Raw genomic sequence first — 24,549 nt, forward strand, 5'->3', positions numbered from 1 at the left:
TTCAGAGATCCTGCTGAATTTGATGGCAGAAGCTTGTGATTGTTATTTTATTCAGTTTGTTTTCTGATTATCAGCTAGACTGACAAGAATCTGGAAGGAAAATCCAGTAGTGGGTGTATGCTGCCAGGAATAATTGGAAATGGTCACCAGTAATTGAAAAAAGATTTAGGCTTTCATGGGAATCTGGAGCACAGCAATTCTGTTTCTGTGCTGTATGACTCTCTGACTCCATGCTTAGTTTGGGATTAGGTTTGCTGTAGACTGGGATGGACCGAAGGTTCTGTTTCTATGCTGTATGACTCCATGACTCCATGTTTAGTGTGGGATTAGGTTTGCTGTGGACTGGGATGGGCCGAAGGTTCTGTTTCTGTGCTGTATGACTCTTTGACTCTAATTAGTAGAGAGTGCTAGAGGCAATGCAGAGGGCATTATGACCACTTGCAGCAGCAAAGAGAGGTAGTCATCAGCAGAAGAACTGCTTGAAGTGCTGGGAAGTGCTCTTGCTCCCGTGGCATTACTATAAAAATTACTTGACAATGTAGTTCAGCATCTTCCATCTCCATTTATTTTGATGGATTCCTTCAGTCCTGGGAATCCCAGCTAAATGTACATCAAAGTTAAATCAGGTTCCCAAACTTTCTGTGGAAATGTGGCTAAAATATGGGTCTAGCTTTTCAAGAGCGGGACACAGATTCTGCACACATCTCCCTTCTGCACGGTGGTTTCTGAACATAATGCAAAGGAATAACCATTTAACCCTTTTAGTCCATGCCACCAAATGGTAATTAATTGGTGACATCATTCCATGTACACAACTTTGACCCATATCTAATAGTATTGTTAGATAATTATCTATTAATCTCAGATGTAAAATTAACAATTGATTCAATGTCAATTGGCTTTTCTGAAAGAGAGTTCCCACATGATCACCCTTTGTGTATAGAGGTGTTTCCTAATTTCACTCCTGGAAATTCTGACTTTCATTTTTTGACCAATCCTTAGCCCTAAATAACCCTTGGATCAATGTCAGTTTTAGAGGGGAAAAGTGTGAGATAGAATTCAATTTCATTTTCAGTTACCAACAATTTGTAAGACACAGCTTCAGAATGGACATAAGTAGATTGGCTTTTGTAAGGGGGGTAAGACAATGGCTTTTAACAAGAAAGTTACATGAAGAAACTAATTGTAATTTTACAAGCAGTTTAAGCAGAGATAAAGTTGGCCCATGTGCAAATTGCAGAGACAGCAGAGTGATATACAAATTTATTTGTGGGCTTAACAGGAGGAAAAAGTGAGGCATGGATCTTTCCATGCCAGCGAGAGTAACAGTTATTCCACTGGCACACAGAAAAGAGTCAATGGAGTGAAAACACCAGTTGGACCAAGGAAAGGCAGCAAAACATTCTTGATGACTATCCAACTGGCAGGCTTACACTGCCAAACAAGATGGGACTAATTTAAAAAGCCTGATTTTTAATGCTGCAAGAGATAAATGAAAACCAGTGATCAGAAATTTCAGCAGTAATACAGAGACACAGATACAGGACAAAATTTAAGATTGAATGTGAGAAAAAGATCTCGATGATTAGATGGATTGCTAGGGTGATTGGAATGCAAGCAGAAAGTTTGACAACTTATTGAAAGAGATTCAAGATAACAGGGGACTAGGCATTAACTTTGGCCCAGACAATTTAACAGAAGAATAAGAGCCATTACTGAAGAGTTCAAGACTCTTGATTTCAGGGAAGATAAGTTAGAGTCGGCAGATTTGATTTTACAGTCTTTGTTAAAACATTAAAAAACCTCTAAGCCTTCGACATCATGGGGATCTAGCAAAATTGGAGTCAATTGGAAACAGAGGGAAAACTTTCTATTGCTTGGAGTTATACTTGATACGAAAGGAAATGTTTGTTGTTGCTGAGGTCAGTCATCTTAGCTCCAGGACATTGCTGCAGGAATTACTCAGGGTAGTATCCTTGGTCTAACGATATTCGGCTGCTTCATCAATGACTTCCCCTCCATCATAAAGGCAGAAGTGGACTTGTTTGCTGTTGATTGCACAATGTTAAGCACCATTTGTGACTCTTCAGATATTGAAGCAGTCCATGCCCAAAAGCAACAAGATTTGGACAATATCCATGTTTGGGCTGACAAGTGGCTATTGACATTGCTCCACAAAAGTGTGAGGCAGTGACCAGCTCCAACAAGAGTCAGGACTCGCCATTTCAATATTGGATATTTGAGCAGTTCAGAGGCTAAGAATCTGCAGCAATTAACTCACCTCAGACACCTTTAACTTCTCCTTACTACAATCGGAAGTCTCCATCTGCTTCAAAAAGACTACTATCAACCCAGTGCCAAATAAAGATCATGCAGCATGCCTCAATGACTACTGCCCAGTGGCTCTGACCTCCATAAATATGAAGTGCTTCAAGGGATTAATCATGGCATACATCAACTCCAGCCCACCAAATTGGTTGATGCTTTTCAATGTGCCTAACAGTCCACTAGGTCCACAGCAGACGCCATCTTCCTGGGCCTCACTCATCCGTGGAACATCTGGATAACAGGGACACGTATGTCAAGCTCCTATTTATTGACTCCAATACTGTTCTCAACACCATAATTTCAAACAAACTCATCTCTAAACTCCAAGACATAGGTTTCGGCTCGCCCTCTATAACTGGATCCTCAGCTTTCTGGCTAATAGACCACAATCAGTAAGAATAGGTGACACACTCCTCCACCGTAATGCGCAACACGGGTCACCACAAGGCTGGGAACTCCTTAGACACTCATGAATGTGTGGCCAAATTCCACCCCAACTCCTTTTGTAAATTGCTGATGACAGCACTGTTGTAGACTGGATCTTAAGCAACGATGAGGCAGAGTACAAAAGAGAGATTGAGTGCTTAGTAGCATGGTGTAAAGATAGCAATCTCTCCATCAATGTCAGCAAAATGAAGGAGCTGGTCATTGACTTCAGGAAGAGGAGTGAAGGGTACATCCCTGTCTGCATCAGTGGAACTGAGGGGGAGATAGTCGAGAGCGTCAAGTTCCTGCGAATGATGATCACCAACAATCTGTCTTGGTCCACCCACATCGATGCGATGGTCAAGAAAGCACAACTCCTGAAGTCTCAACTACTTCAGGAGGCTAAGCAAATTTGGCATGTCCACAAGGGCTTTTACCAATTTTTATAATGAACCATAGAAAGCATCTTATCTGGACGTATCACTGCTTGGCACAGCAGCTGCTCTGCCCAAGACTGCAAGAAATTACAGAGAGCTGTGAACACAGCCCAGTCCATCACACAAACCAACCTTCCATCCATTGACTCCGTCTGTACTTCCCGCTGCATCAGGAAACCAACCAACTTAATCAAAGATCCCTCCCACCCAGGTTATACTTTCTTCCACCCTCTTCCATCAGGCAGAAGATATAAATGTTTGAATACATGTACGAACAGATTCAAGAACAGCTTCTTTCCCGCTGTCATTCGACTTTTGGACAGACCTCTGAAATGGTCATCCATTTCTCTCTACACCTTTTTTGTGGCTCTAACTCTGTATTCTGCACTATGTTCTGCTACCTGATGCACTGTGTATGCTACAATCTGCCTGTATCGCACACAAAACAACACTTTTTACTGTATCTCAGTATATGTGACAACAATAAATCAAATCAATCACCTCCTAACTCCCCAAAGCCTATCCATCATCTACAAAGCACAAATCAGACATGTGGTGGAATATTCTTCACTTGCTTGGAGGAGCACAGTTCCAACAACACTCAAGAAACTTGACACCATCCAGGACAAAGCAACCAGCTTGATTGACACCACATCCACTACTATCCACTCCCTCAACCACCAATGCTTGGTAGCAACAGAGGATAGTGAGGGAAGTGGAAACGGGACCTGAAACTAGGGTGATAAGGGACCCGATATTCAGGTGAGAGGGCTGATGGCAGGAAAGAGTGGGTGCGGGAGAGGAGGCTTGGAGCTGGGGAAGAAGAGGCGAGGAGAAGCCTCCCATATCCCAAGTCTTTACTTAGTACTCTCTCATCCTGCATTGTCATTACTATTCCCTTAACTGCAGCCAACAGCACAACACCAACATCTGAATCTACCTGCATTCAAAGAGTCGGTTGCTTGTGAGTGATGAGCAATGCATTCCTTGGGTTGTCTGAGGAGATAGCTCATCTCTCACCTGAGTGTCACAAAACCAGGCCTGACAGTGAAACATTTTAAAATTGCAAGTGAGGATATGTTTTCAAAAGTGCAAGGTTATTTATAATATGTGGGTCTAAGTCTGGAATGATTTGCGTAGACCAGGCCCTGGCACAATCCCTTCCAAGGCATTTAGCTACACTCTTGTCCACAGTTAAAGTGCAATGTAGGCCTTATTGCCACAGTTCAAGGATCCATGATGCCTGCTGCTATCTGTCGTCAAGGAATTGGTTGCTTGTGAAAAGTGATTACAAACCTTTTCAAATTCTTGTCTGAGGAGGTGGATGATCCCTTACATATGTTCAACTTAACTAACTTCAACTGCAAATATGTCATTACAACAGACATTTTAAGAGTGCAAATGAGGATGTATTTATTAAAGTGGAAAGTTATGTACCATGATGTTATGCACATGCCAACTATGTGTCCTCATTATGTTGTTGTCCTTCTCCCTCCCAATATATCTGAGTGTAATCCTGACTTCCACAGCTGTGGTGAAGGGAATCTGGTCTGTAGATGTCCTCATTGCCCTGAAAGAATTGGGTGGTTGTTTCTGGGACCATTTGGACCTCGAGGGCCCAAGCTTGCTGAAAATGTTCTGCCCAACCAGGGAAGCGATGGCCTAGTGGCATTGTCACTGGACTAGTAATCCCGAAGACCTAGGTAATGTTCCAGGGATCTGCATTCAAATCCTGCCATGGCAGATGGTGAATTTTGAACTTGATGAAAACCTGGAATTAAGAATGTAATGGTGACCATGAAACTATTGTCAATTATTGGCAAAAACCCATCTAGTTATGAATGTCCTTACCTGGTCTGGCCTATGTGTGACTCCAGACCCATTTCAATATGATTGGCTTTTAGGAATGAATAATAAATGCCAGCTTAGTCAGCAATGTCCATGTTGTGTGAATGAATTAAAAAAGAATGCAGGTTTACTCCACTTGGTTTGGACTGCTGGCTTTGACATCATAGGCAGAGGAGAGATGAAGGGACTGTGACTTGATGAAGTGTCCTAAGAGGAAGCATCCTGTTTGTGGCTCCTCCTCTCTTTCTCTCTAGATATCCCTCAAGGAAGAAGCAGCTGGAGTGAGAATGAGGTCCCCCATTCTCCTCTCACCTTGCCATTGATGCTGAGCACCCATGGGTAGAGAGAGGGAGTAATGGAGTGCAGGTTGGGCAGATACAGAGTCTGCTGCTGTAACTGGTACTCCACAGCATCTCCATGGAGACAGGCTGACACAGTGTCTACAGAGTGCTGAAGAATATTGGTGGACTCCTCCATCCTTCAATCCAGCTTACTTCCTGCCTCTGACAAAGTTCCCAGCTATTGATATGCCTTTTGAGAAATTTAGTAATGACCGAGCCACTGGGGTTTAGTGGCTTCTTCCTTTGTGGTGAAGGTGAAACTGAGATTCTCAAGGGCTGATATCTTCTTGGAGACAGTTCACTGGGTACTGCTAGTAGCCGTACAAGTGAGATCCAAAAGTGTGCAGATTAAGAATTAATTTGCAGCAGTGATAATGGGGAAACAACATCCCACAGCACAATAAAGCTTAGTGAACTAGTTTGCCACTCTGCCCACACACACAGTCCTGTCTTTCTCTGGTCAAATCAACAATGTTCGCCACAAAAGAAGTTGCGTCTGGTAGTGTAACCTCTTGTGACAGTGCACAGGAAAAAGGAGGGCCATCCTGTTCACTACCCATCCACCAGCACCCACAGGTTCTAGTCTTTAAAGTAAGGAGCTAACTTGACTTTCTGGGCTATCTCCTGGGTGTAACAGCCCAGGACAATAGTGTGTGGGCTAGTTACTGGCATGCAACATCAGCAGTGTTGTGTAGTTGGGCTTTAAATGTAATGCCAACAGCATGTATGCTGGATGGCTCTGGCAATGGCAAGCACACCCACATCTCCTTTACTGATGACTCCATGGGAGGCGCAGCCATGGACCTTTTTGCATAATTAGTGAGAAAAACTGCAGTTGATTACGGAAAGAAAATTGCGCCGGACCATGAAGGATCAAGTGCCATGAATCTCACTTGAAGTGAACTGGGAAAATTCTACCCAGTGACTGGGTAAAAATGTACCAGATAGAATATAATGTGTTGAAAATGTGAGGGACTCCACTTTGACATGAAGCATAGAAAAACAGAATATTATTTAAATGGAAAGAGACTACAGAATGCTGCAATATAGTGGGCGAATCATCAAGGTTAACTTGCAAGCATAGTTAGATCTTAGAAAGGCAAATAGACCGTTAGCATTCATTACATGGAGGATAGATCATAAAAGTAAGGAAGTCCTGCTTCAACTGTGCAGGGTATCGGTGTTTAGATTCTGAAGGGCCAAGACAGGTTTATTACTGACAGGATATTTCCACTCATGGAGGGATCTAGAACTAGGAGCTTGTCAGAAGTTTGTCTTTTAGATGAGATGATAAACTGAGGCCCTCTCAGGTCCTTGATTAGAGTGGTGCTGGAAAAGCACAGCAGTTCAGGCAGCATCCGAGGAGCAGGAAAATCGACGTTTCGGGCAAAAGCCTGTTGTAAAAGGTCCCATTGCACTATCTTGTGGAACAGCCTGGGGAGTTAACCCAGTGTCCCAGCCAATACTATTCTCAAATCAAAACCACTGAGACAGTTTATATGGTCCTTCAGACATTACTGCTTGTGGGATCTTGCAATGTATTTATTGACTAAAAAAGAGATGCCATGGGGTTGTGTAAGATATTATGTAAACGCCAGTCTGTCTTTCATGTATTTAATGTATATGAAGGTAGTGATGGTACACAAGTATCATAATATAATTTTTGGAGTCTTGGACAATTTGACTATTGGGGAGATATTTGAAGTGGACAAAAAAAAGGCAGATGGTTCACCTCAGACTTTATTCATATAGACCAGATGGAAAAGTAGAGAAAATTACAATAGGAGAAGAGTTATGAAAACTTCAAAGGTTCATCAATTGCTGACAGCATAATTGGTATTCGAATAGCTTTGCCTTGAGTGAGTCATTGCTATTTCTGCCGTATCATATGCCACAAACGTCTGCTTAGTTTTTTAAATCAAGAAGCAGTTTTGTTAACCCTCAACATCTGAGAAAAAGATATTCAACTAGCTTGTGGCTTGCTGGGTTAGCATAGCATTTGCTTCTGTTTGATATTTATAGTTCTATCAGGATATCCTCTGATACACACTTTTTTATCCCCATTGTTTTGAAAAAGAGCTCAGGGAGCATGTATCTTTCGGGATCAGTACAGGAACGATTCTCGATTAAATGTTAACTTCTTTTGTCAGAGTTCCCTCTGTTGGTGACAGCAATTTGTCCTTACTTCTAGCTTTCTAGGAAAAGGTCTCAGGGATTTATTTGAATGGGAGGGATGGAACAGAGTTGGGGTTGGAAGTGAAGAAACATACTGGATTAAACAGACTCTTAAATGACATTTTCTTGAGATTTCTTTGTCAGTTTTATTCTTCTGTTGTTTATGTTATGGATTTACATAGAACAAGCATTCAGATATTGGGGGTATAATTGCTACCTAAATTTCATCAGCAATAAAATTTTGTACCTGTTCGAGTGTTTTCCTGATTGTACCATTTTCCTAAGTAGCACAAATTTTCATCGTTCTTACAGCACAGTAAATGATTATCTTAGCCATGTTGATATTCATCTTCCATATAAGACACCTCCTAGCATTCTCAACTAACTTCATTATTGCAAGATCATAAGAAATAGGGGCAAGTTAGGCCATTTGACAGCTTCCCATGGGAATAACTGATCCAGAAGCAAATATCTGTCCAAACACTGATGAACAAAATTTCATAGACCAACCAGTCAAAAAATAAACAGCAGAAGACTTCATCGTGCTTCAAAGACTCATCACAAAACCCAAATGAAAAAAGAATCAAGTGAGATAATTCAGTTTGGCATAAAAGTACTTTTCAAAATTGTCAACATAGAGGAGGTCACAGACTTAACAGGACTGGGGGAAATGTTCAGTAATTCTCTGTCTTCTAAAACAGACCCAGCCAATGCCAATAACAGAGATAGTGCTAGCAAGTAGGTATTGTTCAGTAACACAATGGAGAGTTTAAAGAATTTTACTTCACTGATCAAACATCCACAATGGGCAATGTAGGATGTCTAACTTGAATAATAATTCAAGGGAGAAAAGTTGCCAATTCCATGGGATCCAGGTCAACATCCACAAATCCTGGAATACTTCAGCAAGAAGAAACTGTGTAGTTGAACCATCCATACACTGTAGAAAAGAGATTAGTTCTTCCATAAAGCAATTACGTGAAACCAGGAGATGGCATAGACGTAACTATTCATTTCAACAGAGCAACTGATTTCTAGGAGGAAACTTCAGGAGATTAAGGTTCTTCCAGATGAGACCAAGGAATAACATCTATAAAGAACAACATTGTCAGCAAAACAATACATGAGATAAATATTTATTAGAGGAGAAATAATCAACAGATTAGGGTCAAAGTGAACAGTCCCCAAGTGAAAGCCCTGCCATTCTTTGAAGTCCAAAAACAATGCATTCTGAGATAATTGGGAAATCTCCAGACTAGTGGCATTTCTGAAGTGGCAAATGTATTAAGATTACATACACAATCAAACATTTGGTTAGTGATGGGGAAAACTTCAGGCTAATGATCTATAAGGCAATGGCTCTGAAGGTCTTAATGTTTGTAACATTGTCTCTACCCATTCTGTTGATGTCACAGGAAGTCTATGGATGGAAATGAGCAGTTCTACTTTACACTTTGGAGGGAAAAGATGTATCTGTACTTGTTCTCTAAGGTCCTGCCCTGACCAAATATAGCTGTACTATTGCTGTCTTGCAATAAACCGCATTATTATTATTTCTTATCCATTCATAATTGCACTTTAATTGAATCGGGAGATTTCAAAAGTTTGGATACTGTTGTGGGGATGGCCTCTAGGGGAAAGCAACAGCAGCAGCCAGATCAGTGGCACCATAATTGATTGAGTTGTATAACAGGGATGGTCAAAGTGGAGCTGAGGTCTCTATAGTCAGGAGCACAGATCGGCATTTCTGTGGCTGTAAGCAAGACTCCAGGATGGTGTGTGGCCTCCTTGGTGCCAGGATCAAGGATGGGAACAGGATATCCTGAAAGAGAAGGGTGAGTAGTCAGAGGTCATGGTTCATACTGCTACTAATGACATAGGCAGGAAGAGAGATGTGACCCTGCAGAGGGAATTTAGGAAGTTAGGTAGGGAATTGAAAAGCAGGACCTCTAGGGTTGTAATCTCAGCATTACTCCTTATGTTACATGCTAATGAAGCCAGAAATAGGAAGATAATACAAATGAGTGTGTGGCCAAAAAATTGGTATAGGAGGGAGGCTTCAGATTTCTGGATCATTGGGATCTCTTCCAGGGCAGAAAGGACCTGTACAAGAAGGAAAGGTTGCTGGAGTGGTAACAATATCCTGGCAGGGAGGCTTGCTAATGCCACTCAGGAAGATTTAAACTACTGTGGCAGGGAAGTGGCAACCAGAGCAGTAGGTCAACATATCGAGTGATTGAGGAGAAGTTGGCATTAAATCAAGTAAGTCTAAAAGGAAGAACAGAAAGGACCAGATCAATTAACACAGCAGCACTGGTGGTCTGAATTGCATTTATTTTAATTCAAGGAGTATAATAGGTAAGGCAAATGAGCTTAGAGCCTAGAATAGTATATGGAACTATGATATTGTAGCCATTACAGAAACCTTGTTGAGAGAAGGTCAGTTGAAACTTTATTGCTGGAACAGCACAGCAGGTCAGGCAGCATCCAGGGAACAGGAGATTCGACGTTTCGGGCACAGGCCCTTCTTCAGGAATGAGCAGAGAGTGTTCAGCATCCCCAAGTGGAAAATGAAGTGTTGTTCTTTGAACTTGCGTTAAGGAACACTGCAACAGATCTGGGACAGAAATGTTGGTGTAGGAACACAGTGGTGTGTTGAAGTGGAGGCAGTGGGAAACTCTGGGTCATGTTTTACAGACAGAGTGTAGGTGTTCAGCAAAGCGGTCATCAAATCTGTGTTTCATCTCCCCCGATATACAGGAGACCACATTCTGAGCAGTGAATGAAATAAATGAGTTGAGAGAAGTGCAGGTAAGCTGCTGCTTCACCTGGAAGGTGTGCCTGAGGCCTTGGATACTGAGGTTGGAGGAAGTAAATCGGCAAGTAAGTCACCTTGTGCAAGACCAACCCCTTCCCACAAACGTCACTTCAATATATTACCACCTTTCCTGAGCTGTTAACAGTTCTGATGAAGAATCGCCAGACTCGAAATATTATCTTGCTTTCAAAGAACACAGAACATTACAGCACAGTCCAGGCTCTCTGACCCTCAATGTTGTGCTGACCTGTGAAACCAGCCTGAAGCTGAACTAACCTGCATTGTTGCATTATCATCCATATGTTTATCCAATGGCCATTTAAAAAGACATTAAAGTCGGTGAGTCTACTACAGTTGCAGGCAGGGAGTTTCACGCCATTACTACTCTCTGAGTAAAGAAACTACCCCTCTGACATCTGTCCTATATCTATCACCGCTCAATTTAAAGCTATGTCCTCTCATGCTAGCCATCACTATCCGAGGAAAACGTCTCTCTCTGCTAACACTATCTAATCCTCTGATCATCTTTCACATCTCTATTAAGTCACCTCTCAACCTCTTCCTTCTAACGAAAACAGCCTCAGGTCACTCAGTCTTTCCTCAGAAGACCTTCCTTCCATACCAGACAATATCCTCATAAATCTCCTCTGCATCTTTTCCAAAACTTACACATCCTTCCTATAATGTGGTAACCAGAACTGTACGCAATACTCCAAGTGCGGCCACACCATAGTTTCCTACAGCTGCAACATAACCCCATGGTTCATATGCCTTCTTAACAATCCTATTAACCTGGGTGGCAACTTTCAGGGATCTATGTACATGGACACGGAGATCTTTCTGCTCATCCACACTGCAAGAACCTTACCATTACCCCAGTACTCTGTATTACTGTTACTTCTTCCAAAATGAATCACCTCACACTTTTCTGCATTAAACTCCATTTGCCACCTTTCAGCCCAACTCTGCAGCTTATCTATGTCCCTCTGTAAGCAGCAATATCCTTCAGCACTGTCCACAGCTCGACCGACCTTAGAGTCATTTGTAAATTTACTAACCCATCCTTCTACGCCATCATCCAGGTCATGTATAAAAATGACAAACAGCAGTGGCCCCTAAACAGATCCTTATGGTATACCACTAATAACTGAAGCACCGCCTTCCTGACCTGCAGTCTTCTTCTTGACCTCTCCGCCTCCATCCTACTCCGACCTATCACCCTCACCTTGACCTCTTTCCACCTATCACATTTCCAACGCCCCTCCTCCAAGTCCCTCCTCCCTACCTTTTATCTTCTCCTGCTGAACACTCTCTGCTCATTCCTGAAGAAGGGCCTGTGCCCGAAACGTCGAATCTCCTGTTCCCTGGATGCTGCCTGACCTGCTGTGCTGTTCCAGCAATAAAGTTTCAACTTTGATCTCCAGCATCTGCAGACCTCACTTTCTCCTGAGAGAAGGTCAGGACTCACAGTTCAATGTTCCAGGGTTTAAATGTTTCAGGCGAGATAATAAGGATGTAAAAGAGGTATGGGAGTTGTATTGCTGGTTAAGGAGAATGTCACAACTGTACTAAGAGAGAACATCTTGGAGGCCAAATGAGTAGAATTCAGGAATAAGAAAGGTGCAATCACTATTATGGGGCTCTATTATTAGCCTCACAATAGCCAGCAGAAGATATGTAAGCAGATCAGTGAAAGACGTAAAAACAAGAGGATAGTTGTAGTGAGTGATCTTAACTTCTCCAGTATTGACTGGGCCTCCCTTGATGCCAAGGCTTAGATGTGCAGAATTTGTTAAGTGCATCCAGGAGAGTTTCTTGAAATAACATAGATAATTCAATGATTGAAGGGTTGTACTAGACCTTGTATTGGAGATTGAGTCTGGCCAGATGATCAAAGTTACAGAGGGGGAACATTTTAGGGAATGATCATGTGGATGTAGGTTTGCTCGTTGAGCTGGAAGCTTCGTTTTCAGATGTTTTGTCATCATACTAGATAACATCTTCAGTGAGCCTCCGAATGAAGATGGTGTAGCTCGGTTTCTATTCATATGTTTGAGTTTTCTAGGGTTAGTGATGTCATTTCCTGTGGTGACATCAATTCCTTTGGTGATGTCATTTCCTGTTCTTTTTCTCAGGGGGTGGGAAATGGGATCCAAGACAATGTGTTTGTTGATAGAGTTCCAGTTGGAATGCCATGCTTCAAGGAATTCTTGTGCATGTCTCTGTTTGGCTTGTCCTAGGATGGATGTGTTGTCCCAATCGAAGTGGTGTCCTTCCTCATCCGTATATAAGGATACTAGATATGGTAGCCCATGCTTCTAGTATCTTTACGTATGGATGAGGAAGGACACCACTTCAACTGGGACAACATATCCATCCTCGGACAAGCCAAACAGAGACATGCACAAGAATTCTTGGAAGCATGGCATTCCAACCAGAACTCTAGCAACAAACACATCGACTTGGATCCCATATACCACACCCTGTGAAAAAGAACAGGAAATGACATCACCATAGGAAATGATGTCACCACAGTAAATGATATCACTAACCCTAGGAAACTCAAACATATAAATAGAAAGTGGGCTACACCACCAGTGCTTCATTTGGAGGCTCACTGAAGATGGTACCTAGTTTGGTGATGAAACGTCTGAAAACGAACCTTCCAGCTCAGCGAGCAAACCTACATCCAGAACCTAAACCTGAGCTACAAATCTTCTCAAAACTCACTGAGAGTGATCATAATTCTGTAAAGTTTTAAGATAGGCGTGGATAAGGATAACACCGGTCCTCTAGTGAAAGTGCTAAATTGGGAGAAGGCTAATTATAACAGTATTAGGCAGGAACTGGAGAAATTAGATTAGGGGCAGTTTTTGAGGGTAAATCCAGCATGTGGCAATCAGATAAAGGTCAGTTGATTGAAGTTCAGGAACAGTATGTACCTGTGAGGATAAAAGAGAAGAACGGCAAGATTCAGGAACCTTGGATGCCAAGAGACATTGAAAGAACTGCAGATGCTGTAAATCTGAAACAAAACAGAAAATTGCTGGACAAACACAGCAGGTATGGCAAAATCTGTGAAAAGAAAGCAGAACCATCTGGTGAACCTTCATCAGAGATATTGAAAGTTTGAAAATAAAAAGAAGCTCAAAGTTTGTGAGAAGATTTGTAGCTCGGGTGCTCGTTGCTGTGGTTCTGTTCGCCGAGCTGGAAGTTTTTGTTGCAAACATTTCGTCCCCTGTCTAGGTGACATCCTCAGTGCTTGGGACCCTCCTGTGAAGCGCTTCTGTGGTGTTTCCTCCGGCATTTATAGTGGCCTGTCCCTGCCGCTTCCGGTTGTCAGTTCCAGCTGTCCGCTGTAGTGGCTGGTATATTGGGTCCAGGTCGATGTGTTTGTTGATGGAGTTTGTGGATGAGTGCCATGCTTCTAGGAATTCCCTGGCTATTCTTTGTTTGGCTTGCCCTATAATGGTAGTGTTGTCCCAGTCAAATTCATGTTGCTTGTCGTCTACGTGTGTGGCTACTAGGGATAGCTGGTCGTGTCGTTTCGTGGCTAGTTGATGTTCGTGGATGCGGATCGTTAGCTGTCTTCCTGTTTGTCCTATATAGTGTTTTGTGCAGTCCTTGCATGGGATTTTGTACACTACATTGGTTTGCTCATGCTGGGTATCGGGTCCTTCGTTCTGGTGAGTTGTTGTCTGAGAGTGGCTGTTGGTTTGTGTGCTGTTATAAGTCCTAGTGGTCGCAGTAGTCTGGCTGTCATTTCAGAGATGTTCTTGATGTATGGTAGTGTGGCTAGTCCTTTGGGTTGCGGCATGTCCTCGTTCCGTTGTCTTTCCCTTAGGCATCTGTTGAAGAAATTGCAAGGATATCCGTTTTTGGCGAATACCTTGTATAGGTGTTCCTCTTCCTCTTTTTGCAGTTCTGATGTGCTGCAGTGTGTTGTGGCCAACACTACCATTATAGGGCAAGCGAAACAAAGAACAGCCAGGGAATTCCTAGAGGCATGGCACTCATCCACAAACTCCATCAACAAACACATCGACCTGGACCCAATATACCGGCCATTACAGCGGACAGCTGAAACTGACAACCGGAAGCGGCAGGGACAGGCCACTATAAATGCCGGAGGAAACACCACAGAAGCGCTTCACAGGAGGATCCCAAGCACTGAGGATGTCATCTAGACAGGGGACGAAACGTTTGCAACAAAAACTTCCAGCTCGGCGAACAGAACCACAGCAATAAAAAGAAGCATATGTAAGGTTTAGGAAACAGAATCAAACAAGACCCTTGAGGAATATAAAGAAAGCAGAAACAAACTTAAACAAGGAATTAGAGGGCTAGAACAGACCATGAGACGTCAGTGGGAATCTTAGCAATCAACAAATTTTGAAACTTTATTACTAACTCCTGAGCCCCAATCACTTTTTGTAAATTTGGAATGTCCTTGGCAAGTAGGATTGATGAGAATCCCAAGACATTTTATGCAAATATTAGGATCAAGAGGGTAACTGGTCAAAGGCAATGTCCACTCAAAGACAAAGTGGGAACCTATAGCAGAGCCAGAAGAATTTGGTGAGACACTTAATTAGTACTTTACATTAGTATTCACACAGGTGATGGATATGGATGATGGTAAAGTTAGGATGGGATTTATTGATAATCTGGGACACATCAATATTAAAAAGGAAGAGGGGTTGGACGTCTTGAAAACCATTAAAGGTAGATAAGTCCCCATCTGTCCAAGGATGCTGAGGGAGGCAAAGGAGGTGATTGCTGGGGCCTAACAGAGATACTGTGTCTTTTTGCTTCACAGGTAATGTCTAAGAATGCTGGACAATATCCAATTGTGACAATGCTGCTCCATTAACAAGGTTATGTTGTCCTTGGTTCTTTCTGAGAATGTTTGTAGAAGGCATAGGTTCTGATTTGTCTGGGATTTGGCGTCTTTGTTAATGGCTAACAGATACTGCCCAAGGCAACAATCAGGGAAAAAGGCTTTTAAGTGTATTAAAACAGTTGTACAATGAAAGAGGAGTGGCCAGTTCTCCCAGTTCAGGGATTTTTCTAGTTTGGTTTAGTATTAACTGGGAACATAGAGAAAGCTGCAGCAATGAAAAGAAGTTCTATGCTTCAGCCAATGATCCTTAACTGATTCCACCTTGTTAACATCTCTCTTATATGAACCTGTGTTTGAATTTACCTTTTTTTTGCCAAGGGTTGTGTTTATGGGAATGTTGCAGGAAATTGGAAGGGCTCCTTTGTTAAGTTGTGGGGTTATATGTTGGTGGGGTTTTCAAAAAGGTGTTAATCTAAATTCTGTTTTCTTTTGTTCGTGTTTCATTCAATGGTGTGTAAATAAATTCTGTTTGACTTGAAGCCAAGTGGTTTGACCAGCTACATCACTCCCGGGATATCCACCTTACGTCCGCTTAAACCAACTAGAAAAGTTAGGATCTAGGCTACCTTCTGGTCCATAACACAACATTGTTCCTTTATCTAAGAAAGATGGCAGGCATAGTCCAGGAATGTATCCGCTAGTGAGCCTTACATCGGTGGTAGGGAAATTGTTGGAGAAAATTCTTAGAGACAGGGTGTACTTGTATTTGGAAAAGAATGGAATTATTAGTAATAGTCAGCCTGACTTTGTGCAAGGGAGGCCTTGTCTCAAACTTGATTGAGGATTTTGAGGAAGTGATGAAGACAATTGATGTGGGGAGCGGATATTGTCTGCATGGACTTTATTAAAACATTTGACAAAGTAGGTAAATTGAATACAAAATTAATTTGGTGATAGGAGAAAGAGGATAGCTATGGAGGTCTGTGACCACTACTGTTCCATAAGGATCAGTGCTGGAGCCTCTTTATTTGTAGTATATATAAATGATTTAGGTGAAAATGTAGATGATCCCCTAGCTGTTTGACACAAAAGCTGATGGAGTTGTGGATAGTGTGGAAAGTTGTCAATGCAAGAGATATAGATCAGTTGGATAGTTGGGTAGAGAAATGGCAGGTGAAACTTAATCCAGACAACCACACAGTCAGAGAAAGAAACCTACACTGCTGTCTGACATAGCAGTAAATCTGCACAGCTACTGCCTTTGCTGTTTGAGTTCAAGTATCTCTGGATATCTAAGTGCATCTAAGAAAAATTAATGAGCTGCCAGAGGAACTGGTGGAGACTGGTACAGTTACAACATTTGAAAGGTGTCTGGATGGGTATATTAAAAGGAAGGGTTTAGAGGGATATGGGCTAAGTGCTGGCAAATGGGACTGGATTAGTTTAGGATATCTGATCAGCATGGGCAAGTTGGACTGAAGGGTCTGTTTCTGTACTGTACATCTCTATGACTCTAAGTGTGAGGGGATGCATTTTGGGAGGTCAATTGCAAGAGGAACGTGTACAGCAAATGGCAGGATCCTTAGGAGTAAGGATATACGGAGGTCCACAGTTCCCTGAAAGTAGAAAAACAAGTGAATAAGGTGGTAAAGAAGGTGCACGGCATGCTTGCCTTCATCAGTCAGGGCACTGAGTATAAAATTTGGCCAATCGTGTTGCACTTGTATAAGTTTTTAGTTCAGCCATATTTAGAGTATTATGTGCAGTTCTGGTTCCCACACTGTTGCAAGGATGTGGAGGCCTTGGAGAGTGTGCAAAAGAGGTTTGCCAGGATAGTGCCTAAATTGGAGTGTAGTAGATATAAGGAGAAGTTGGACAAACTTGGATTGTTTTCATGAGAGTGTTGGAGGCTGATGGATAGAAGTATATAAAATTTTGAGAGCCGTGGATAGAGTGGATAGTTGGAGCCTTTCTTTGAGGGTGGAAATATCAAGTAGTAGAGGGCATAGGTTTAAGGTGTACTGCAAGGGAAGTTTTTTTTTTACACAGAGGGTAGTAGATGCCTGGAATGCACTGCCAGAGAAGGTGATAGAAGCAGATACGTTAGCAAAGTTTAAGAGGAATTTATATAGACACAAGAACAGGCTGGGAATACAGGGATACAGACCATGTGCAGGCAGATAGAGTCACAGAGATGTACAGCTTGGAAACAGACCCTTCAGTCCAACTCATCCATGCTGACGAGATATCCTAAATTAGTCTAGTCCCATTTGCCAGCACTTAGCCCAAATCCCTCTAAACCATTCCTAATCATGTACCTATCCAGATGCCTTTGAAATTTTGTAATTGTTCCATCCTCCACCACTTCCTCTGGCAGCTTGTTCCATATGTGCACTACCCTCTGCATGAAAACGTTGCCCCTTAGATCTCTTTTAAATCTTTCCCCGCTTACTTTAAACCTACACCCTTTAGATTTGGACTCCTCTACCCTGGGGAAACGATCTTAGCTATTTATCCTATTTATGTCCCTCATGATTTTATAAACTTTTATAAGGTAACCATCAGTCTCCAAAGCTCCAGCGAAAACAACCCCAGCCTACTGTGAACAAGTGCATTGCTGTGGGTGCAATCACATGTAGACCAGATCAGGTACGGTTTGCAGATTTCCCTCCCTAATGGACATAAGTTACAAACATGAGGATTTTTCAATTATTATGTTTTGAGGCTGTGCCTTTAATTTCAGACAAAATGGGGATCATGTGACCTGTGTGAAATCTTCCTGACAACAGGCTTGGGAGAAGATTAAAGGACTATTTTCATTGAAGGAAGCTGTAAACTGTTGACACTTGTAGACAATGGCAGTAGCATATGTGTTTGATTAAAGTAGTAGTAAAGCAGTCTCTAAAATCCTTGGGAAGTGTTTAGGATGTCAGGTTGTATAAAGTTATTCTTTAAGCAGACCATTTAATTCCAAATAGAATAGAACTGGTGTCAGGAATAACTAATCAGAATTTCAGCCTGGCTAAAATTCCCATGTGATTCATACTGCCATGGAGATGGGCTTTAAGAGGAGTTAAGTTTCTTAGATGCTCCTGAAAAATCAGACACAGGCAATCTGCAAAGTCTGGGCACAGAAAGCTAAATTCTCTGTGCTTCACCATGTAGGAGTATGGATGGGAGCTCTCCTTTTGATTGGAAAGACCAATTTTGTGAAGTGTGAAATGAGATTGAAAGATTTTTCTGGCTAGTAGTCAAGAAAGAATCACCCAAAAATCCCTCAATATGAAAGGCAATCTGGAGTACAAAGTTGTTCGATTTGGGAACAGAAAAATATGGAAGTAAAAATATAGAAGCTGGGAATCACTTTGAACCAGGTCCAGAAAAATTAAAAGACGAGAGAAGGGACAGTGGAAAGTATACCTGTGAAGTCGGTTCTCAATTATGTTTTAAGTAAAGGGGAAAGTTCTGTTTTGTAGATAAAAGTGTATTTTGCTAATTACAGTATTACTTGAGTGTTTTTTGTCTGTCCGTTACAGTAAAAATCTTAAAACATGAAATCTTGTTATATCATTTTTTAAAACTATCAACTAAAAGTTCAATAATTTTAAAATTTGGTGTTATTTGTATCAGTGGGAATCCTAGCAATCCATAAATTTTGAAACCAAAACATAAATTACTGGAAAAAATGCAGCAGGTCTGACTGCATCTGTGGAGAGAAAACAGAGTTAATGTTTCTGGTCCAGTGACCCCTTTTTCAGAACTGGTTCTGAAGTGGGTCTTGGACCTGAAATGCTAACTCTGTTTCCTCTTCACAGATGCTGCCAGACCTGCTGAGATTTTCCAACAATTTATGTTATTGTTTCTGACTTACAGCATCTGCAGCTTTGTTTTTACAAATTTAAAACTGTATTACCAGCTCCTGAGTCCAAATCATTTTTAAAATCTTGATGACCAATGGTTTCAGTACCAATCCTGTGAATCATCATTTGTCAATCTGAATTACTATGTTAAACTCTGTTTTGTCTTTTGAAGCAAATTTTGAATGTCCTTTTTCGAGTAATGAAACATCTAAAACGCTATAGAATTTTCCTTTTATTTGAAATAAGGCCATTCTAAAATCACTTATTATGCGTATCAAGTTATTATGAGGAGAAGCAACATTCCAAAGGTATTACACATGTAAAAGATGCTGTAACTATAATGTTATTTTATAGACAAAGAAAATTGTCTGGATTCTCCAGGTATCAAATAAAAGAAATAAGGCGAGCTTTTAAAAACAGTCACCATGAACAAAATGTTTAAATATGAAAGACATTGAAAGAGAAAATCCTTTGGATAAAATGACATATTTAATTAGTATGATGTATCTCCTTAATTGGCATCATGTTACAATACATGAGAATATTATTAAGTCTCTTCTAAATACTGTAGAAATGTAGGGTTAGCGATTCAGACTGTTTCTGCCAATTTAAGTATAACGTTTTGCATTAAAATTTGGCAGAAATTTGGTGCATGAACTTTAGCTTTCTATATGTTAATATCTATGTGTGTTTGTGTCAGTTGTAGAGAATCTGGACAGATACATTTATTTACTCTCCGATCAAATTGTCTCTTTTCAATATTTTTTTTAAAAGACCAGTCAAGATTTTAAAAATATTCATATTTTTATAACTTCAACTTGCCTCACCTTGAGACAATCACTTGATAATATTTCACAAATTCTTGAAGGATATTTTGCATTCTTGGTTATATACTTTACTGAGGTATTATCTTATAGGGTTTAATGTTGAAATATGTTAACTAATTGAAACATTATTTAACGTTGTATAACAATTTAGTATTGGGTTAAAATTGAGAGTGGAATAAAAATTAGTGAAAATGCTTGTCTTTAAATTCACTTTGTTCTGTAAAAGTTTGTTTTTTGGGCCTTGTGAACAGAAATCCAACACCATTTTCAATGTGAAAGTCAGAGTAGGTACCTGGTATCTCCAGCTTGTTACATGTTTCTTTGGGTTTCCATCTTGAACATGAGTCCCCAGCATCTCTAGGCATGCTCTCTCAGCAACTGCCTATAGCCTTGCAAACAGAGGTCAGACACATACAGATTGAGGCCTAATCAGTGTTTCACAAAGAATTAGCAAAACTCCTTGCCATTGCCTTTTATTCCTTGATTAATGAAGTCAAGATTGCAATTTGTTTCTTCACAGCATTCTCAACTTGTATTGCCACATTCCGAAACTTCTGCACATGCATCCCCAGGCCTCTCTGTTCCTGTATTCTCTTTAAAGTGTACAATTATAATCATGTTATCTCTTCTTGTTCTTCCTACCAAATTCTTCCTACACTATTCTGCATTAGATTGTACCATCCACATGTCTGTGTGTTTCAGCAGCCTATCAATGTTCTTCTCATTTCTTCAACACACATGGCTTTCAAATCACTAGTAAATTTTTAACAGAAGTCTTTTATACCTAATCCAGGCAGTGTAGAGAAGAACAGTGGCTCTAATTCGGAATCCTGGGAAATATTGCTACATACCTCGTACCAGTCTGAAAAACAACCATTCACCACGACTCTTGGCTTTCCAGCTTTCTTTCCCTTCGTCAATTTCATCTAATGCATTTCAATTTTTCTAAGAGGCTTATTTTGTGGTACATTTTCAGATGCCTTTCAAATATCGTTATGCAAAGATCAAATGCATTTCCATTATCAAACATCTTCATCTCTTCATCAAGGAACTCAACCAAATTAAGAAAATGTGATTTGTCTTAAAAAAATGCATGCTGACTTTCGTTTATTGGTCCACACATTTCCAAATGCCAATTAATTTTGACCTGTTTTATTCTTTGTTAAAGCTGCCCATCACTGACATTAGGCTGGGATGTAGTTACCAAGTTTATTACTCAATAATTTTGGCTTACTCGCAAAACTGGTAAGGTCCATCCCTTAATAACCTCATTTATTATTTTCTCTATCCACTTATTCTAATTAATTTCATTTTAAAAATCGATGGCAGATGTGTCAATGTTTTTCCACATTCTTTGTCACTGATTTCAGTGCCATATGTGGGCTGAAAAGAGATTTTTACTGAAAAATTAGATTACGGACCGAATTCTCCCCTTCCTGATATGAAATCTGGAAATGGCAAATCTTGATGTTGAATTTAATTTTTCTGACTTTTCCCCTAAAGGTTTAAATATTGGCTTTAAAATCTTGCTATTGAGTGGAGATTACCTTATTTCCGTGCAACTGCATCTCATTATTTGCCCAACTCATCTTATTTCTACAACATTTCCGATTCTCCTCCCCTTCCCTAAGAAACTAGATGGCAGAAATTCCCTTCATTAAATTCAAAGCAGTTACTCAGTGGCTGCTGATCACTGAATACTTCCTCAGCAATGCCTGTACATACTCCATGGCCACCATCCTTCTTAACTTTGACATCCACACATTTTGGCATTGGTAAACAACCAGCCTCACCAAATTATCATGTTTGCTCTTAGATCAACTCTTGCATCAGTTCAGCTCTTTACCATTTAACTTTGAAGCTCAGGAACACCAATGAACATCCTGCTTCTGTCAGGATACACTGAATGAAGGGAATGACAGGCATTTTGCGCACTTCTACAGGATGTATCTTGCGGCCCTTACTTTCTTTGTACTCACTCACTTCGTGCTGACTTGGAGACAGTCATTCTCTGTGGCTTGCATTGCTTGTTAGTGTAGAGGAGAAGAAGGCAACTTGTCACAGTGGAAAGGACTGAATAGTCAAAGAGTGGACATGTCACCCTATGGGACTGTGCTACATTAACTGCAGCATGTCATGCAAACACACAACATGTCATGCAAGTGGCCATGCCTAAATATCAAAGGGGAAGTGCCCATATTGATGTCAAGGAAGATCATAATCAGTCAGTGAGTTTGGTCACATATTGTGAATAAAGCTTGTTTAGATGAGAATCAAAGTGTTCTATCATCCATGGAGTAAGCATATTAATTTTGAAATGTCATGTGGTGAAGAAAAAAATATACTCCATTGTCTAACTTTGTAGACAATGTCTAATATACCTACATCTCTCTCTCTCAAATTTTGTCAGTGGCAATATGTCCTCATGAAAATCTTCAAAAGATGCTTTTATAGTCTCATTTTCTTCTTAGAAAATTCACTTGTTTGGAGCACATTTCAGGAATTTCGGACAGAGGGCAGTGAGCCCCAAATAATTTTCTGCTCAAGGCTTGACAAACAGAAAATCCTGGTTCTGGATTAGTGGTGCTGGAAGAGCACAGCAGTTCAGGCAGCATCCAAGAAGCTTCGAAATCGACGTTTCGGGCAAAAGCCCTTCATCATGAATAAAGGCAGAGAGGCTGAAGCGTGGAGAGATAAGCTAGAGGAGGGTGGGGGTGGGGAGAAAGTAGCATAGAGTCACGACATGGTTGAAGAGCTTCAGGGCAGAGGAAATGACCTGGGAGTTGCAGTGAGAGAGGGACTCATCCTGGGTCTGCAGACCTTCACGTACATTCGACTGTTAATTCAAAGAAATTGACCCTGAGCATTTCAATTCTTTGCTGCTTCCTCCCCTTGAGATAATATCTTTCCTATTCAGAAATATGCTTTTATTATGGGCTGGGCTGACAAGTGTCAAGTAAGATTTGCACTTCACAACTGCCAGGCAATGACCAGCTCCAGTAAGAGATGATTTAACCACTGCCTCTTGACATCACTGAATCCCTCACTGTCACCCTTCTGGTGGTTCCCATTGACCATGAAATTGACTGGACTTGCCACTTAAACACAATGGATACAAGAGCAGGTCAGAGGGTAGGAATACTGCTATGAGTAACTAACCTGCTGACTCTCCAAATCCTGTCCACCATCTACAAGGCACAAGTCAGGAGTGTGATGGAATGTTCCCCACTTGCCTAGATTAGTGCAGCTCTGACAAAACTCAAGATATTTGACACCATCCAGGACACTACAGCCGGCTTGATTGGCACCACATCCACAAGCATTCACTCCCTCCACTACCAATGCTCAGTGGCAGCATTGTGCACTATCAACAAGATGCACTTCAGATATTCACTAAGATTCTTAGACAGCACCTTCCAAACCCATGACAACTTCCAGCCAGAAGGATGAGGGCAGCAGATACATCAGAATATGGTCACCTGCATATAGCCCTCCAACCCATTCACCATCCTATCTCGGAAATATATCTCCATTTCTTTGCTGTCACTGGATCAAAATCTTGGAATTCCCTCTGTAAGAGCATTGTGGGTCAACCTACATCACGTGGACCGCAGCGGTGCAAGAAGGCAACTCACCACCACTTTTCTGAGGGCAAATAGGGACAGATAATAAATGCTGGCCAGCCAGAGATGCCTATTTTCCAAGAATGAATTTTTAAAAATCGATCTACTGCTAGAATCAAGGACTATAGGATTGATTCCAACTGGAGTCAAATGATGCATTATTGATTGTAATCCAAAGTTTCAATTCATTATAGAATTCCAGATGTTTGCATGTTTCTGAGGAAATACACAATATCAATACAAAAGGTGAAATATCACCGACATAGTATGGCTTTTTAAAAGAAATTAATACCAAAGCTGTCACTTTATTCAATCATGGCCTCTTTCTTAAATTTTATGCAGCACATGTCTTTGCTCATTGTGTGACCTCTGTTTCAGAACATGTATCATTCTTCAAACATTCATTGGCAACGACTTTATGAAACAAGTTCTGTCACATGACTAATTAATATTCCTTAGCATTGTTCATGAAGCATCAGAAGATACAGTTGCAATTCATTTGTACTTCACATTCTCCTGTAGCTGTTGAAGATGCTGATGTCAACTGCAAAATGTTCCAACTTATAGAGCCATAGAGTCACAGAGATGTACAGCATGGAAACAGACCCTTCGGTCCAACCTGTCAATGCCGACCAGATATCCCAACCCAATCTAATCCCTCCTGCCAGCACCCGGCCCATATCCCTCCAAACCCTTCCTATTCATATACCCATCCAAATGCCTCTTAAATGTGGCAATTGGACCAGCCTCCACCACTTCCTCTGGCAGCTCATTCCATACATGTACCACCCTCCGCGTGAAAAGGTTGCCCCTTAGGTCTCTTTTATATCTTTCCCCTCTCACCCTAAACCTATGACCTCTAGTTCTGAATTCCCCAACACCAGGGAAAAGACTTTGTCTATTTATCCTATCCATGCCCCTCATAATTTTGTAAACCTCCATAAGGTCACCTCTCAGCCTCCGACGCTCCAGAGGAAACAGCCCCAGCTTGTTCATCCTCTCCCTATAGCACAAATCCTCCAA

The sequence above is a fragment of the Chiloscyllium plagiosum genome, chromosome 3 (assembly GCF_004010195.1).
Source record: "Chiloscyllium plagiosum isolate BGI_BamShark_2017 chromosome 3, ASM401019v2, whole genome shotgun sequence".
NCBI classification, from domain to species: Eukaryota; Metazoa; Chordata; class Chondrichthyes; order Orectolobiformes; family Hemiscylliidae; genus Chiloscyllium; species Chiloscyllium plagiosum.